This window comes from Neolamprologus multifasciatus, chromosome 12, assembly GCF_963576455.1.
Source record: "Neolamprologus multifasciatus chromosome 12, fNeoMul1.2, whole genome shotgun sequence".
Lineage (NCBI taxonomy): Eukaryota > Metazoa > Chordata > Actinopteri > Cichliformes > Cichlidae > Neolamprologus > Neolamprologus multifasciatus.
This window is the reverse complement of record NC_140450.1, coordinates 33,396,044-33,409,465: the sequence shown is the minus strand read 5'-3', so window position 1 is coordinate 33,409,465 and position 13,422 is coordinate 33,396,044. Positions and strand designations below refer to the sequence as shown.

The 13,422-nt window shown below is 42.9% G+C and overlaps 1 protein-coding gene across 8 annotated transcripts in view; it reads left to right on the top strand.

Annotated features, from left to right (window-relative positions):
• Positions 1–13,422, top strand: part of fbrsl1 (fibrosin-like 1) — a 329,995-nt gene that overhangs the window by 257,397 nt on the left and 59,176 nt on the right. The window lies entirely within an intron of this gene.

Genomic DNA, 13,422 nt, shown 5'->3' with positions numbered 1-13,422 from the left:
TGGGGCATAGAAGCAGAACCGAGTCGTATATGTGGAGGGACAGTAACTGTGTGTGTATATGTAAGCATTTAAACACTGCAGAGACAATTAACAGTAACAGTATTGTAGAAATTCATTTCACCCAAACAATAACGTGGCGCACACTGTGACGTCAAAAAAGGCGCACATCTTTGACGCTGCGTTTTCTCCGTTTTTCTCGTCCACACGTAAATGCAAAAACGGAGTTTTAGAAAATATCCACCCTGGCCAGAGTTTTTAGAAATCTCCGTGTTCAGTGACCGAAAACGCCGTTTACGTGTGGACGAAAGGTGCAAACGCATAGAAAAATCTGCGTTTTCAAAAATACCCGGGTACGTGTGGACATAGCCTTTAGTTATGACATCACCTCCTCTTTCCCACTGTGGTCTAAAGACTTCTTCTCTCTTTGGATAGGAAAGATTTGTCCCTGGTTTTCACAATAAAAGCACATGTGGCAATGTGACTGTCACACATCACTGACGATGGTATGTTGCTACATTTTATTTTCTCAAACAGGCTATTGTGCTGTTAGTCTTTCCAAACCAACATCACCTCTGTTATGTTGCAGAGGTTAGCATTAGCTAGCTAGCTGGTTTTATGATAGATTTGTCTTTATATATCAGTCACACCAACCCATTAGGAGTTTATAGGAGGATACCAGTGCCCAAACTGGGAAAGTTAGTATGAGTGATGTTTTACTAGCCAAGAGGCAGCTAAGGATCAATACGTGACAGCATGCTGGCTGTAGCGTGCAGTTTAACAGTAAAGGGGAAGGAAGAAGAGATGGAATCTTTATCTTCTTCAGGATGTAAAATAACAGGGTCATAGTTTTTTACACATATCAGCAATAAGCACATGTTTGTGCAGATAGTCTGTTTTAAATAGATACAATTTTCAAAAGTCCCTATAGTTTCAAAGGGTTTTTCTGCTGTTGTAGATGTGTCCATCCAATCTCGCACCAGTTATCTGCATCTAACAATAAAGTGCTGCACAGCAAGCAGTTATCTGTAATCTGTTGTTGATGCTGACATATTTCCTGTAAGCAAAAAACAAAACAGTATCTACATCACTGTATTATACAGACCTACTTTTCAGCTTTAGATCTGTATTTTTATATTAATAAATTGTAAGAGAATATTTTCTGCTGTCGAGCAAGTTAAGGTTTTAAAAAAACGTCGAAAACGTTTTTAAAACTAATTTTTAACTTGTTAGAAAAATTCGACGTCACTGTATCGTTTCCTCAACATCGCTGTGTTTGGATGGAAGATCGTCTCGTTTGTTGTGTGTAATTGTCAAATTGAAACTGTACATCAAAGTCTGACTTCAAACTAAAAACCGCTTTTCCTTTTTTATTTTAATATCTTCATAAAATGCCTATATGTCAAAATGAAAACCTGAATTATATTATTTCATTTTTTAATTAAAACTCACATAAAAGGAAAGAAAATCAGATGCCATTGCAGAATTAAATTTGTTTTATAATTTAATTTATAAAATGTTCCATATATTCTAAGAGTGCTTAGCACAGAAGAAGAGATTCTGTCGCCTGGTTACAAAAAACTGTCTGTGTGACTATTAACTTTGATCTTTGAGACTGGTACATGATGGTCAAGGAATATATACGACATCAACTCCAGCTAACCATTCTCCTGGGATGTGGACAGAGATGGGGGGGGGGACACACACATCACCTGGAAAGACTGAAAGTGATGAGAGGGGTCGTTGGTTGTTAAAGAGAGAGCGGAAGCAAGTTCAGAGGGGTCAGCCTTCAGGTAAAAGCATTGCCTTTTAATTAGGGTGAAAGGATATTATTCTTTTATAAAGGCCAGGGGCCTGGTCGCTGTTGAGGCTGATAGCAGTCAATGCTGCTCATTAACCCTCCTTCCTGCCTTCCACTCTCAACATGACTCCATCTGAGAAGGCATAGATAAAAGGCTCAGGCTGGCCACAATGATGGGGGGGCATCTGAGTTTTTGTACTCTCTACTGCTCTCTTTTCTTCTCACTTTCTCTTCCCCTCTGTCTATCTGCTCACCAACATCGTAAGCCTCTTCGCTTGTCATGGATTATACTTAATTTCTCTCAGGTGAGCTTCCCGGGGAAGATGGGGGTAATATTACTTTTGGTAGTGTGTTTAAGACGCCATTCACTAGCAAGGTTACACGTTGTTATTGTTGTGAAGGGTTCTGGGTCTCCTAAAGACGATGGTATAGGTCCAAACAAGTATTCAAAGAAATGTTTTTTACAGATTGCTATGCATCAGGAGCAGAGTGTGTGTGTATATTCACATATATTCTCCCTCTGGTTCTTCCTAGACATTAAAAAACAGTCATGGCAGAGCGACAGGAAAGAGAGAGTGAAAGAGAGAGAAAAAGCATTGCAAAGAGAATAGCAGGAGGCCAGCCCCCAGAAAGCATGATGTATGATTTTATTCATTCCTCCTTCCTGTTCCTGATTAGGGGCCTTTAAACTGTGATCGATTGACCCTCAGACGAGCCTCAAATCAAAGGCAGACACTGTATGTGCTGAGTGAGAGGGAAACGCATGGAGGCATTAGAGGCATGTGGCTCTGAGGTGCACAGCAAGAGGTTGATTCACTTTGTGCAGGCCAGCTAGAGAATAGGATGACGGAGACGGGGTTGTGGGCCGATGAAAAACCATGGCACACATTTACATGCTGACGTGTATAAATTCACGTCTGCACCTCCTGAGTGCACATACAAAGCTTTGAACACATAAGCATAACCTCAAATGATATTTCGTGTGTGCGTGTGCGTGTGTGTGTGTCTAGTCAGTGGTCATACCTCCAAATAACAACACAGAGGCTTTAACAAGCACGTTCACATGTCGCCTCTGCCGGGCTTGTCAGCCCAGAGGCTTAAACTTCCATCATTCACTCCACCATATCCATATTTTACTTGAGCTCCTCTAGTCCCGCTGCATTTTATCCAACACCTCCCATCCTTGCCGTCTTAAATCTCCCGAGATGAGCCCCAGTCTTCAGGAGATGAGCACACTGCAAACAATTTATGATGCCTTTCTAAGGAAGTCAGATCTGGCCTCCATACCTTGGGGATCTTTTTTTTCCCCCCTCTCTTTTGCAGTGCTGCCAAAAGAACATTCTGATATGTAATCTCTGGCTGAAGGAATGGCAGACAGACAGACACATGTGCACAGTGCACATTTGTTTTCCTGCTCTTGACCTACGACGGAGCGTAGAGCCGCGGAGAGAGAGAGTCAAAGAAAGGCTGCCTTACAACAGATGGTTCTCCTTAAGGAGCTGAGATGAAACTCTTTGTGTTACAAGTCCTCTTTGGTCTTTTTTGAGACTCCAATCGGTTCAGGCCCCCCTGCTGGGCTGCGTTCCAATGTGCTGAGGCCAAATAAATGCATGCATACACACACACACACACTTTTGAGTATCTGATGCATTGCCTCACCTGTCTTCTTGCTTTGAATTATTGAGCAAACTGAATTCCAGTTAAGGCTTATAAATTGTCCTTGGAATAGTTCTGGAACAAGACCGAAGTTGCCGGACTCATCATTTGACAGATGATTGCACCGGGACTATGAATTTTCCATAATAATTCAATATAATACAGATTAGAAGAATATGCAAATATGCTTAAAGCTGCACGTATTGCTGGAGGTAATGGAAAATGCATTGTTCTGTTTGTGCGCAATAGTACACGCGTAATTTGATTTTATTACATGCACCGAGATTATCAAGGTAATGTAAGTAGCCCTCGATGTGTTCAGTAACGGGCTACACTTTTGTTATTACGGTGGCTTTAACGAATGATCACTGCAAGTCTCGTCCTGCAGTTTTTTAGGACTGATAATCTTGAGCCTCCAACAGATTGATGTCGAATCTGAATAGGAAATGGAGTGCACAGCAGCCGAGGCCCATCTCCGAAGGAGGCTGGGGGTGGGAGAGATTGCATTCCAGCCAGAGTGATGGCATCACTTCTCAAAGCGCACACGCTCGTGACAAGTAAACTGAAATCATCATTGATGTTATTTATTTTCAAATGCTCCCCGCTTGACAGGCGACATCTTGTTCGGCACGCATCCCAAGGGAGGCCACGGTGCTCAGCATTTCTCGGCTCCATCACGCGCAGACAGCCGCTCGGTGCTGACACCAAAGGAGTGGGACTCACTAGAGACTTGCTCTGGAATTTGTCACAATCCTGCGCCACACGAAGAAAACACAAATGCACTCAGCTCCTTGTTTACACACATTTCCAGATCTGTCGCAATACTTGTCTCCCACCTCAGCATCTGCCACAACACTAGAAAACAAGCGGTTGTTTGCCCAAAAAAAAGCAAGTCTGTTAAAGTTTTTTTTGGTTTTTTTTGTTCTTGATAAATGTCAACAAAAGTTGAATCCGAGGAAAGGAAGTGTGCTGCGAATGCCACTGACTTCCTGTCTCTGTCTGATTTAGACATGACGTGTGGAATTCAGGACTAAATTAATGTCTGTCAAAAAATAAAAAATAAGCTGTTTTCCATAAGCTGAACCAAATCCCTGTAATTTGGTGTTATTTTAACTCATTTTGCCTGATGAAACATTTATCCAGATGCTAATCGCTGTTATGCTCTATTGTTACCTGTTTTTCTAAAGAAAGGCCAAGCTTTCCTGTCCAGTTTTCCACTGTAATCTATCATGGACATCAGAGCGGAGGCTCCACTGTTCCATCCTACTAACAACACCAGCCCAGCAGCACTGTCTATCTCAGCACAGTCTCTGTATGTGTGCTTCTGCACATTTGAGTGCCTTTGGTAGCCTGGCCCATCCATTCATGTGTACATGGCCTCATTATCAGTCAGTAGCTGTCTGAGCTCAGGGGAGGTGGTGCAGATGAAGAAGCGAGCATGGCGGCGGGCAGGTAAACCAGCCGTGAGCCAACACCAGAGCCCAGATACCCTCGGCATAGCTCCGCTAAAGGAGTCCATTTGTCAAATGTGCCTGCACCGAGGCCCGCTAGGGAGTACATTACTGGCTGAGGCCCCTGCAGGGATGGGCCCTCTGACTCGCAGCCATACTCACTCACCGTGCTGGCCGCCCAAGGTGCTTCCTACAGTCAGCGGTGACCAGCCCCCAGCCTACTCTCATTCGATTGGCTCATTAATAAAACAGCCTCCACACGAGAGCAGGGGACATGCTCCAATGCTCTGGCCATTGCTCTCTCCAGCTAATGGGCCAGCAGGGAGAGGCCTTTGTCTGCATCTGACTCTCTCACATCCTTCAACGTGTCAGACGAGACAATGCAAGGAGGGATGGGGGGCTTTGACTGTGTAAAGCCCAGATCATGCCGTATGTGAGCCCAGGCTCAGGCTCAGTATTCACCATAGACCTCAATGTGTCTTCAGTCCGGGCAAGTGCCTGAGCTTTCCTCCATCAATTCCACTTAGCCTCACTTGGGCAAACCTCCTCAATTGTGTTTCCTCTCAAAATGATTATGGACTCCCTTGAATGTGTCAGTACCATAACAGTATCTCCACATTCTGCAGTGATTTCTAGCACCATCCACCTACTCTTGTACCTCCTCCTACATTGTTTAGCCCAGACAGTGTGAATCTAGATATTTTTTTCTCTCACTCTCTCTCTGTTTTTTTTTTATTTATTTTTTTATATCTGTTGCTGTTTTGCATGTTAAGCTTTGGTAGAAGCTGCTCTGATTCACAGCTGGGCTCCTGGGGGAGAAACAAGAGTTTTGTTTGTGTTGTTGTAGGACATAAATCTAACAAGAGAGGTGGAGATGGAGCACTAAGGCTTATGGATCCCTTAGGGGTCTTACTGAGCTCCTCACTAAATAAATCTGAATCGAAAATACATATGGAGCGGTAAGCCGTTCACATAAAGGAGCGCTTGTTCTCCTCAAGGAGAGTATCAGATTTACTGGCTCCACAGTGCGTCTGCTGGATCCCACCCATAGCACGTTAACACAGACGGAGACGGGCAGACACTCGTGTGCATAAAGTTCATTGACTGGAATGTTTCTGTGATGCAGCAAGCCAGAAACTAGTACAAGCACACATCCATTGTTGAACCTCTCGATTAGTTGGTGGTATGCATCTTCTAGCTAACTAGCGTTCTCCTGGCGCTCCATTAAATTCCATGGGATCTAAACTTGGACTTGTTTAGGGAGCTATTTTCTGACGGTCACTGCAATAGATATCTGCCCCCTGCTCGGATATAAAACGCGTGCTATAACATTGCCAGACGCAATTCACAGGCAGAGGTGGCGCTCGCCAATTATTAGCTTAAGGAAGCAGTCTAGAGATTTATGAATATCCCCAGATGACTTAGAACAGCTCTAGTCACTTCCATATGTGACCTTGAGGCCGAGTGGTTGACAGGGCCCTTCTAGGCCGATTAGGCCCTAGCTGAGAGGCCTGCCTTGTTGGCAGCTGGGGGGCCGGGGGAGCGTAGCCTCTTGAGCTCAATTGGTAAAGATCACAGATGTAGAGGCCCAGTGAGGGCAGCCAGTTACTGGGTCGCCACAGCCAGCGAGTCCCTTTTTCCTCGACACTGGGTTTACTGTTACTCTCAGACCCTTGAAGAGGAAATAACAGAGGTGCCAATTAAAGTTTTAAGACATTAAATAAAAACCCTCTGTTGTTGCCTTTAAAACATCCCAGTTAATCGTTGTTTGTCTTTACGACGGACCCTCAGTCAGATGCCATCGTTCTGCTTTCTATTAGAGTGAGACTGAGTGGTTTTGTGTTGTTGTTTTCTCCTCACCTTTCTGCAATCTTTCCTTTGCCTCCCAGCTTGCGGCTTGATTACTATATAAACAACCAGTTTTATTCCTGAAATACAAAATGTTAGAGGGGTGGCTGTGCAGCCTTTGTAGTCTTTTTGAGGTAGTCACCAGTTTATCTCTGTGAACATCTGCAGGCTATAATAACTGCATCATCTGTATTTTTAGTTTTGCCAGTCATGACCCCCGATCACGATGAGCCAACACTAAGATGTTGAAAAGGTTTTGTTTAATGAATGTAGTCATTTCAAGAATCCCAGGAATTAAAAGACCTTTTTTAAAAGAAAACTTTAAGGTACTGAATAGGTAAGAGTTTAAAGACTTATATACTACTCCACTTGTAAATAGTCCTATAGAGAGACCAAGTGAAGATTTTGTACCTTTAATGGATTTAAAGTGGTCAGGTTTAATTTTTACATGATTTTAGTGACCTACTCTTGGCTCAATGGGCCAAAGATATGTTTTCCATAGCTGCACAGTGATGTGTCTCCATCTCTATTTTCTCCCTTTCCATGTATGCCACTTCACTCTAATGTAGCACAGCATGCATGCACTTAGTTTCTCAGATTTCTCTGTTATTGAATTTAGTCAACCTGTAAAGTGGAAACCCTAACTGAACAGAGCTGCATTATTGGGTTCTGACTATATGTGAGAGAATAGGAAATAATAAGCTCAAATAAATTACATTCATCTCATGTTTGAACACCAAACACAGTCTAATTCTTTGAGTTTGACAATGGTAGGGTATATGGATCCTGTCATTTTTCATTCTGTTTATTTAAAGTGCGTGCAAGCAAGTCTACAAAGCCACCACGCAACAAAGACCAGTAAAAAGACCGATATAATACTGATGTCAGAGGCACTCGGCTTCTGTCTCTGGAGCTGAATTGGTATAATTAGCAAGGAAGTCTCTTGCCCTTGCTCCAATCTACCATCAAGCCCAGCCGATCCCCACTGGGCTCGGAGAAGTCCCAGGGCAGCTTACTTGTGGGAATAGAAGAAGTGGTCACGCAGACTATGCCCTGAGGGAAGGTAGGGTTAGAAGTCACGGTAGGCCTGTGGCCAGATGAACAAGGGAGCTGTGATGCAAAGAGGATTTTCTGGCATCATGACTGAGCTCCCCGAGAGCTAAGTGCATAATCCATATTACATTCATAAAGGCCCCACAGATTAGCAGACGTCTTCGTCAAAATGAATTCAAACCTATCAGTTCATGGGGAACATAAGTGTCTAGAGTGAAAATGGGCTTTTATCAAAAACTGCTGAGGAGACATTCCCTTTAAAGGTTTTTATAGGTTAAGATATTCAGGCTGAGAACCTTAACCTCTGAAGTGGAAGCCATTAGTTTGGAGGGCAAGGGTCTTCCGGCTAAGAATATGGGATTTAGGGTACTGACACGCACAACTGTAGGTTAAAATGGAAACCATCTGACTGTTGTTAATGTCTTAACTCGTTTACAGTGACTCACAGGCAAAGGTTTGATAACTAGGCTAGCAGGAAAATGTGTTTCTTGTCTCACTGTCACTTCCCAAAGTCCTCACATACGAAGTCAATATGAAGTAATAACTCTGCCTTAGGCATGGCCTCAGTTGGACTGTAGTTTATATAATAATGAGATGTGATTGAATAAAGCCAATTTTCTATTGATGTGCTATAAGTGGTTAAAATCTAATTTCAGTCATTTTCTTGGTCTCTTCAGCATTAATTTGTCATTAGCTGATGTTCCAGAGGACTTCTCATGCATGCAGTATAAAGTGCGTATTCTTTGCTGAAATGCCAAACAGTGGTTCAACAAGGGTGTGTGTGATAAGGAGAGGTCTATGGGCTCAAAATGTGGTCATAAATATTTTGTACTTGTAAATCGGTTTTGTACTTGTAAATCAGGATTTGTATGTGTAAAAAAGATTTGTATGTGGACTTAGCCAAAAAAAACCCTGCAAGTTACAAGTACGAATTTTGACCCCATTTTTCTTCCTTTCATCTGATTGGTCAATGTCATGTCAATCACAAATGTAACAATCCAATCAGAGAACAGATGGGTTTGGCTGTCGGAGGGGCGCTTTTTTGAACTGCAGGTCCTTGAAGGGTGATACAGTTTGAAGCTGGAGGATCTCTATATAAATATCCGATAGCAGCTAGGTCCCCTAACTTTCAGCAGTTGTGGTATATCAGTGGTTAGAAATACCATTATTACTTTAGGATTAGTTTAACACAAAGTCAGGGCTGACCCGGGACCATTGCTGTGAGTCACAGTGGGCAGCATAAAGGTCCTTTCACATCGGACGCAGGATGTGCTGCTAATGCTAACTGCTAACTAAAAGCAAAGGATCCAGAATTTGTTGCTGGCTGCTGAGCTCTGTGGGTTTTTGCAGCAGCTCTACCTGTACTAGATGCACCTGCTCCTTGTCGTTTCTATCTCTGACTTTATGTCCTCTACAAGAGTTTCTGTTTTTTTGCTAGTTCTTCAAATGTTCAATAAAAACATGTATGCTAATTCATAACGAAGAAAGCTTTGTAATGAAGACTGTCATTTCCAAAACACTGCCCGCCCCCACCCCGCGGTCCGCAGCGCTGTTGAAAAGGCTGTGGAAGTCCCTGTATTAAACACGTAGACCTGTGACACAAAAATCACCAAACTCAGACGACCACAGACTGTTTTCCTTCGTGGTGATGAAGGAAAACGCTGGGTTGGCACATACAAAACCGATTTACAAGTACAAAATATTTATGACCACATTTTGAGCCCATAGAGGTCCACAGGCTTGACTGGGTGAAAACATGTTCGGTGTGTTTCCTGCTCAGTAGGGCTGCCACAATTAGTCGACTAGTCACGATTATGTCGACTATCAAAATCGTCGACGACTGATTTAATAGTCGACGCATCGTTTGAAGCTTTGTAAGATCCCAAAAGACGCAGGAATAAGTAGTAGGATTTAAGAGTGTAATAACGGACTGAAACAGAAGATGGCAGCACTGCATGTACAAGGATGCCAGCTGCCGTTAAACCCCAAAGAAGAAGAAGCTGTGTCCCAGAATTCATAGCGCAGCCCAGCTCAGTTTCCAACAATGGCGGCAGCTAGTTAGTTTTAATATTACTCTTATTATTCTTTCTGGGTCACAAAATAAACGTTTAACATGTTTTCAAGCGAGAATGTAGCTGTGTAAACCTCAAATATCTGCTCAGTTTATCAAGACACCACATATTTTCAAAAGCGCTCCGACGTTTTCAGAGACGTCTGTTACCCACTAGCAGCTAGTGGGTAACAGACTAGCTTGCCCCCGGCTAGCTATCGAGCTAGTGACTAGCTCGATAGCTAGCCGGGGGCAAGGCTCACTAGAGCCGTGAGAACACCGGACTCCCGGCAAATGTTTTCAAACCCACCGCCGTCTTTCGCTACTCAGGTTAAATATATATAAGTCACTTAGATAACTTAAAAATGTTATTGTTTGGCTTTTTTTAGCATTTTATTTGTTCCTGAGTAAATCGGTTTGGCTGAGATTAAAGTTATAGTTTTTACACAGCTGAATAAACACCAAGCAGACAGCTGATTATCAGAAGTGTGAGATGCTCCAGAATATACTCCGTTATATTTTAGATAGCAAGAAGTTTATTAAACTCTCCCTGACTTATTAAACTTCACTGAAACTTTATTTTTAGTTAGCACATACCTTAAACACTTAAAGCTGTAAGCTAATGATAGTTATATAAGAGCAGATTCTGCTGGTGCAATAAGCTGTACGTTTTACGTCCAATGGATGATGATCTGATTAGTCGACTAATCGCAAAAATAATCGGTGACTAGTCGACTATCAAAATAATCGTTTGTGGCAGCCCTACTGCTCAGCCCGTTTAAGTTTGACTTTGTGTCTTTGGGTTATATTTTGGCGTTGCTGCAGACCTCCGTTCACCTGACTTCAATTATGTGACTTGTGGTTTGTTTACCTTGAGTTTTTCTAGGAGAAACAAAGCTCGTTCGTTGAGAGAACAGCGTAAAAAGCCTCTCAGTCCCTAATTAAATTCAAATTCTGTTGGACGTTTTATTTTGCATGATGATGTGATGTTCCCAATTTCATTTCAGACTAATTACTTGCCATTCACTAGTGTTTTGCAAGGGACTTTTGTGCTTTTCTATACGATGGAGGCTTGTTTTCATCTCTGACGTGAGCTCATATTAAATTACTGCCTTTCTTTTTATGCTGTCTGTGCCGCATTCAAACGCCGAGCAGCTTCGTGGATCCCATCACGAGAAAGTCATTTAAACCGCGTTTAAATCGGAACACCAGTCAGCACACGGCCGTAATAGATTGAAAACATTCTGTAATCTCTTTATGAGGCTTGCTAACGTTATCAGCCATCCTGTCTTTGAGCTTCTTCATTAGAAAAGCTCCTCCCTCGTCTGAAAATGGGCCAAGGTCGCAGGTTTTTTGTTTTTCGGTGTAAGGACTGGGCTGCACGCACTGGATGAATAGCACAGTGTTCCCATCCCACATAGCCTATTAGACAAAACTGTGAATCAATAAAACTGTACAGGGCATAGTTAATCTACCCACCACCATCTTAGCGTCTATTTTGAGCGCGAGGGAAGCCGGCAGCCATTTTGTTTTCCTGTTTTCCTGAATAGCTCCAATGAAAAGCAGACGCCTGTGCATGGAGTTAATTAAGCCATGGTTTTAGAGCCATAATTGATTGAATCATAGAGTCATAATAGAAATTGCGGGGCCTCAGCAGCTGTGTCTTACTGAATTAAAACCAGTGGCATCCTCTGCTGGTGAAAGGATATGTTAATAAGGTCTTGAATGCAATCAGATTTTGTTGTTTTTGTCCTTTTTTTAAGCTTGGGTGCTTCTTTTTTCCCCAACATTTTTCCTCAAGGGGTCTTATTATACACTTCTGTAACACTAGAGAGTTAGTGCGCAACGCAGTGGGACGCCAAAAGACCCTCCCCCAGCCCCCTTAAATCTGTCAAAGCATCTGTCTCATCTACCCTGGCAAATCCTTTGACGTGTGGGGCTAAAGAGCAAGCCTTGTATCATTCATGAATGCTCGCGGATTTCCATATCTGACACGGCACTGACGTGCTGCTGAGAGCACTTGTGTCCGCATTCAATGCTCCGCCAAAACGTGACAACATATGGTGACCATGGAGACGTGGCATGTGCACAACTGTGCTGATCAACACGTTTGTTCAGTTTTTTCTTGTTGCACAGGGAAAGTCGCAGCGTTGCACGTGCAAAGTCAAAAACTGGACAGCTGAAGGAAATATAAGCAGAAATGTATACAACATGTACAATATGTCCTCTGCAGTTTCCATCATTTTTCTTATTTGTGCTCCTTTTTGCAGCCACACTCTCGCTCTTCTATCTTCTTTGGCCCTTTCTCTGCAGTGTTATAGTGCAGGGGAGGTAATGATGAGAAATGGAGTTATAATGCTAGTTGTTAAACCTCAGGCCGCACAACAAATGTGCTTCAGAGACCCGCTTTTGTCTCTGAATGGATTAGGTCTTTGCTCTGGTAACCCTATATTTAATCTCACTCCAGTCTCCACTGGCAACTCTGTGTTTGTCTCGGTGACAAATATTCTGTCATTTTCTCCTTCTTGTGTCTTTAACCACGGTTGCACCTAAACGACTGCATAGTCTTTGTTTGCTGCTGTTGTTTTCTGATACAGGAAAACTGAAAGTTAAATTCTTATCTGTGTCGGCTTCTGTTATCTCGATAACTTCAGCGTGAACGTCGGGCTTGTGTTAAAAACAGCTTGTCTGGCTGTGCAAATTGTTCTTAGCCAGCACCTGGACTCCATTACTCACCTTGCTGGGCATTATTGGCTTTTAGGAGTCTTCTGTTGCTGCAGCCATTATAAACTTTCCCCAACAGCTCAGTGTCTACATGCTAGTTCAGTATTCTCCTTGGTTGTTTTACTCTCAGACTGCTGGCTCACTTATAGCTCCTAGAGTGGACTGGGAGGCTCAGACTTCAGCTTTCAAACCACTATGCTGTGGAACCAGCTCCCAGTTTGGACTCAGACAGTCACTCTCTGCACTTTTAGGATTAGACTTAAAACTGTCCTTTTTGATAATCCTTATAGCTATGGAGGGATCAGGTGACCTAGAATCCTGCCTTAGTTATGTTGCACTAGGCTGCTGGGGACTTCCCATGATGCACTGAGTGTGTCCTGTCTTATACACCACTCTGCATCTAATCATTAGTTATTATTAATCTCTGGCTCTTTTCTATAGTGCATCTTTTATCCTGTCTCCCTCCCCTCATCCCCACCTATCTCATCAGACGGCCCCGCCTGGTCCTGCCGGAGGTCTCTTCCTGTTAAAAGGGGGTTTTTCCTTCCCACTGTTGCCAAAACGCTTGCTCGTAAGGGATCATCTGATGCTTGGGGTTTTCTCTGTATTATTGTAGGGTCTTTACCTTACAATATAAAGCACCTGGAAGCAACAGTTGTTGTGATTCGCTGCCATATGCATCAGTTAAATTCAGTAGTTCTTTTTTTGCTCGTTGCTATGTGGTGTTTGCACTTCCTGATCTCCCATTATTGGACAATTCAGTCATTCTTTTCTTGCTTTTTATGATGAATTTGTAAAATAATGCATTATTACATCTTTTCTGTGTTTTTAATATGATATTA